Source organism: Nerophis ophidion, linkage group LG28, assembly GCF_033978795.1.
Source record: "Nerophis ophidion isolate RoL-2023_Sa linkage group LG28, RoL_Noph_v1.0, whole genome shotgun sequence".
In the NCBI taxonomy this organism is placed as follows: Eukaryota; Metazoa; Chordata; class Actinopteri; order Syngnathiformes; family Syngnathidae; genus Nerophis; species Nerophis ophidion.
Window position 1 is genome coordinate 7,729,347 of NC_084638.1, and position 6,000 is coordinate 7,735,346.

A 6,000-nucleotide genomic window follows, 5' to 3' on the forward strand; every position below is an offset into this window, starting at 1 on the left:
GATGTTCCAAATAAGTGTTTGATGAGCAACTATTGACTTTCTGTCTTTTTTTCCACTTGTGCCAGCTTTTTTTGCAACATGATGCAGGCATCAAATTCCAAATGAGCTAATATTTGCAACAATTAACAAAGTTTCTCAGTGTGAACATGAAATATCTTGTCTCTGCAGTCTATTCAATTGAATATAAGTTGAAAAGATTTGCAAATCATTGTATTCTCTTTTTATTTACCATTTACACAACGTGACAACTTCACTGCTTTTGGGAGTTTGTAAATATTAGAAACTGATTTACAGCCGGCCAATAGAATGTCGAACAATTTAGAAAAAAGAAAACAAAAATACCAATATGGCCCCAAATAGCCATTTATACATTTATTCGTACAAAGGCAGGATCTTCCCCTGTCATTGTATTCCCTTTTTATTTACCATTTACACAACGTGACAACTTCACTGCTTTTGGGGGCTTGTAAATATTAGAAACTGATTTAGAGCCGGCCAATAGAATGTTGAACAATTTAGAAAAAAGATAACAAAAATACCAATTTGGCCCCAAATAGCCGTTAATACACACAAAAACGCCATTCGTACAAAGGCAGGACCTTTCCCTGTCATTGTATTCTCTTTTTATTTACCATTTACACAACGTGACAACTTCAATGCTTTTGGGGTTTATAAATATTAGAAACTGTTTTTAGAGACGGCCAATAGAATGTCAAACAATTTAAAAAAATATAACAAAAATACCGATTTGACCCCAAATAGTCATTCATACAAACAAAAACGCCATTCGTACAAAAGCAGGACCTTTCCCTGTCATTGTATTCTCTTTTTATTTACCATTTACACAACGTGACAACTTCACTGCTTTTGGGGGTTTGTAAATATTAGAAACTGATTTAGAGCCGGCCAATAGAATGTCAAACGATTTAGAAAAAAGATAACAAAAATACCAATTTGGCCCCAAACAGCCATTTATACACACAAAAACACACATTCGTACAAAGGCAGGACCTTTCCCTGTCATTGTATTCTCTTTTTATTTACCATTTACACAACGTGACAACTTCACTGCTTTTGGGGGTTTGTAAATATTAGAAACTGATTTAGAGCCGGCCAATAGAATGTTGAACAATTTAGAAAAAAGATAACAAAAATACCAATTTGGCCCTAAATAGCCATTCATACACACAAAAACGCACATTCGTACAAAGGCAGGACCATTCCCTGTCATTGTATTCTCTTTTTATTTACCATTTACACAACGTGACAACTTCACTGCTTTTGGCTTTTGTACTTAGTACTTTTTATATAATTTTTTTTAAGCATTTGTGTGTAACTATAAGGGGAAATTGTTGAGAATACAGATGTGATTGTGCATGGTTGGCGAACACTACACACATTTCCACCTCCTATTAGCCGCAAAACCGACAAAACACTTAAATACATTTGTTCCAGGATTTATACCGCCGGGCTGCAAAACTGCTTTTTTTGCATCACTATTTCTGTCGGCCTTTGTCGTTTCCTTTCCTCTGAGGAGTGCTTGTGATCGACGAAGGAATCATAGAGCCATCAAAGCGCGCCAGCTACAGGAAATCTCTTCATTTGCAGAGCGCCAGCTTGACACCTGAGCTCCGGGCTCCCTCTCTCTCTCTCTCTCTCTGTGTGTGTGTGTGTGTGTGTGTGTGTGTGTGTGTGTGTGTGTGTGTTCTTGTATTTCCGCCGTTCTTGAGACATGAAGAAGAAAAAGTTTCGTCCATATGAGGACCGATGAACAAGTTAAGACCAAAATCATGGTCCCAATAACATTGCATCTAATAGACAATGTCTCATTTGCACCCCTGCTGGTCAAAATGAGGGCGGTCCCCCCACCCAAAAAATTGACTGTCAACATATGAAATAACAAGTTTGTGTAGAAAAAGTTGAAGTTCTCCCCCTCTGGTCAACATATGAAATAACAAGTGTGTGTAAGAGAGTGAAATGTGCCCCCTTTGGCTTAAATTGATAAAAAAAAATGGAAATAAATATGTATATAGAGACGTATTGTAAGAGTTTAAAGTAAATAATGAAGATTTAAAAACAATTACAAACAAAAAATTAACTAAAAGCAATCTTTTTCTCACTGTGTCGACTTTTTTCTCTTATAATATTTGGAACAATTTCTGATATTCTTTCTGTTTTCTGTAATATCGCAATATTTTCTCGTAAAATTATTACTTTTTTTTGTAAAATTATGCAAAATGGTGACATTTGTTACATAAAATTCTGACTTTTGTCACAATATTGCCAATTTTTCTGTTCTTGTAAATTAGTGACATTTTTTGAGAGTAAAGTAAAATTCAGTTTATTATTACAATATAGCCAAAATGTTAGTTTTCTTATAAAACTGTGACTTTTGTCGAGTAAAATTATGACTCTTGCGTAAATTTGCTAAATTTGCGACTATTTTCAAGTAAAATTCCAACTTTTATCATAACATTGCACAAATGTTCAGTTTTTATTGTAAAATTATTACTTTTTTATGCAAAATGGTGACATTTGTCTTATAAAATTATGACTTTTATCACAATGTTGCCCATTTTTTTTTTCTTGTAAAATAGTGACATTTTTTGGAGTAAAATGATGACTTGTCATATTTTGCCAAGTAAAATTCAGTTTATTATTATAATACAGCCAAAATGTTAAAGTTTTCATAAAAAAATTGTGACTTTTGTCGAGTAAAATTGCGACTCTTTTCATAAAATTGCGCAAATTTGAAGCTTATCTTGTAAAATTGCGACTGTTATTGAGTAGAATCCCAACTTTTATCATAACATTGCACAAATGTTCAGTTTTTCTTGTAAAATTATTACTTTTTCATATAAAATTATTACTTTTTAATGCAAAATGGTGACATTTGTCTTATGAAATTCTGACTTTTATCACAATGTTGCCCATTTTTTTGTTCTTGTAAAATAGTGACATTTTTTGGAGTAAAATGATGACTCTTGTCATATTTTGCCAAGTAAAATTCAGTTTATTATTATAATACAGCCAAAATGTTAAAGTTTTCATAAAAAAATTGTGACTTTTGTCGAGTAAAATTGTGACTCTTTTCATAAAATTGCGCAAATTTGAAGCTTATTTTGTAAAATTGCGACTGTTAATGAGTAAAATTTCAACATATAACATTGCACAAATGTTCAGATTTTCTTGTAAAATTATTACTTTTTTATGTAAAATTATTTTTTTTAATGAAAAATAATGACATTTGTCTTTTAAAATTCTGACTTTTATCACAATGTTGCCCTTTTTTTTGTGGTTCTTGTAAAATAGTTAAATGTTTTTGAGTAAAATTATGACTTTTTGTCATCATTTTGCGGAGTAAAATTCAGTTTATTATTATAAGTTTGCCAAAATGTAAAAATGTTCATATTAAATTGTGACTTTTGTCGAGTAAAATTACGACTCTTTTCACAAAATTGCCCAAATTTGAAGCTTATCTTGTAAAATGTCGACTGTCATTGATTAAAATTTCAACTTATAACATTGCAAAAATGTTCAGTTTTTCTTGTAAAATTATTACCTTTTTATGTAAAAAAAAATTTTTTAATGCAAAATAATGACATTTGTTTTTTAAAATTCTGACTTTTATCACAATGTTGCCCTTTTTTTTTTGTTGTTCTTGTAAAATAGTGAAATGTATTTGAGTAAAATGATGACTTTTGTCATCATTTTGCCGATTAAAATTCCATTTATTATTATAATTTTGCCAAAATATTAAATTTTTCTTATTAAATTGTGACTTTTGTTGAGTAAAATTACGACTCTTCACAAAATTGCCCAAATTTGAAGCTTATCTTGTAAAATTGCGACTGTTATTGAGTAAGATTTCAACATATAACATTGCACAAATGTTCAGTTTTTCTTGTAAAATTATTACTTTATGTAAAATTGTTTTTTTTTTAATGCAAAATAATGACATTTGTCTTTTAAAATTCTGACTTTTATCACAATGTTCCCCATTTTTTTTGTGGTTCTTGTAAAATAGTTAAATGTTTTTGAGTAAAATGATGACTTTTGTCATCATTTTGCCGAGTAAAAGTCCATTTATTATTATAATTTTGCCAAAATGTAAAAATGTTCTTATTAAATTGTGACTTTTGTTGGGTAAAATTACGACTCTTTTCACAAAATTGCCCAAATTTGAAGCTTATCTTGTAAAATTGTGACTGTTATTGAGTAAAATCCCAACTTTTATCATAACATCGCACAAATGTTCAGTTTTTCTTGTAAAATTATTACTTTTTTTATGTAAAATAATTTTTTTTTAATGCAAAATAATGACATTTGTCTTTTAAAATTCTGACTTTTATCACAATGTTGCCCCATTTTTTTTTTGTGGATCTTGTAAAATAGTTAAATGTTTTTGAGTAAAATTATGAATTTTTGTCATCATTTTGCCAAGTAAAATTCCATTTATTATTATAATTTTGTCAAAATGTAAAAATGTTCTTATTAAATTGTGACTTTTGTCGAGTAAAATTACGACTCTTTTCACCAAATTGCCCAAATTTGAAGCTTATCTTGTAAAATTGCGACTGTTATTGAGTAAAATTTCAACTTATATCATAACATTGCACAAATGTTCAGTTTTTCTTGTAAAATTATTACTTTGTAATGTATAATTATTTTTTTTTAATGCAAAATAATGACATTTGTCTTTTAAAATTCTGACTTTTATCACAATGTTGCCCTTTTTTTGTTGTTCTTGTAAAATAGTTAAAAGTTTTTGAGTAAAATTCCATTTATTATTATTATTTTGCCAAAGTGTAACATTTTCTTATTAAATTGTGACTTTTGTTGAGTAAAACTACGACTCTTTTCACAAAATTGCCCAAATTTGAAGCTTATCTTGTAAAATCGCGACTGTTATTGAGTACAAATTCAACTTATAGCATTGCACAAATGTTCAGTTTTTCTTGTAAAATTATTACCTTTTTATGTAAAAAAATTTTTTTTAATGCAAAATAATGACATTTGTCTTTTAAAATTCTGAATTTTATCACAATGTTGCCCTTTTTTTGTTGTTGTAAAATAGTGAAATGTTTTTGAGTAAAATGATGACTTTTTGTCATCATTCTGCAAGTAAAATTCCATTTATTATTATAATTTTGCCAAAATATAAAATTTTTCTTATTAAATTGTGACTTTTGTCGAGTAAAATTACAACTCTTTTCACCAAATTGCCCAAATTTGAAGCTTATCTTGTAAAATTGCGACTGTTATTGAGTAAAATTTCAACTTATATCATAACATTGCACAAATGATCAGTTTTTCTTGTAAAATTATTTTTTTTAATGCAAAATAATGACATTTGTCTTTTAAAATTCTGACTTTTATCACAATGTTGCCCTTTTTTTGTGGTTCTTGTAAAATAGTTAAATGTTTTTGAGTAAAATTGACTTTTGTCATCATTTTGCCAAGTAAAATTCCATTTATTATTATAATTTTGTCAAAATGTAAAAATTTTCTTATTAAATTGTGACTTTTGTCGAGTAAAATTACGACTCTTTTCATAAAATTGCCCAAATTTGAAGCTTATCTTGTAAAATTGCGACTGTTATTGAGTAAAATCCCAACTTTTATCATAACATTGCACAAATGTTCAGTTTTTCTTGTAAAATTATTACTTTTTTATGTAAAATCATTTTTTTTTAACACAAAATAATGACATTTGTTTTTTAAAATTCTGACTTTTATCCCAATGTTGCCCATTTTTTGTTGTTGTTCTTGTAAAATAGTGAGATGTTTTTGAGTAAAATTCCATTTATTATTACAATTTTGCCAAAATGTAAAAATGTTCTTATTAAATTGTGACTTTTGTCAAATAAAATTACGACTCTTTTCACAAAATTGCCCAAATTTGAAGCTAATCTTGTAAAATTGCGACTGTTATTGAGTAAAATCCCAACTTTTATCTTAACATTGCACAAATGTTCAGTTTTTCTTGTCAAATTTTGA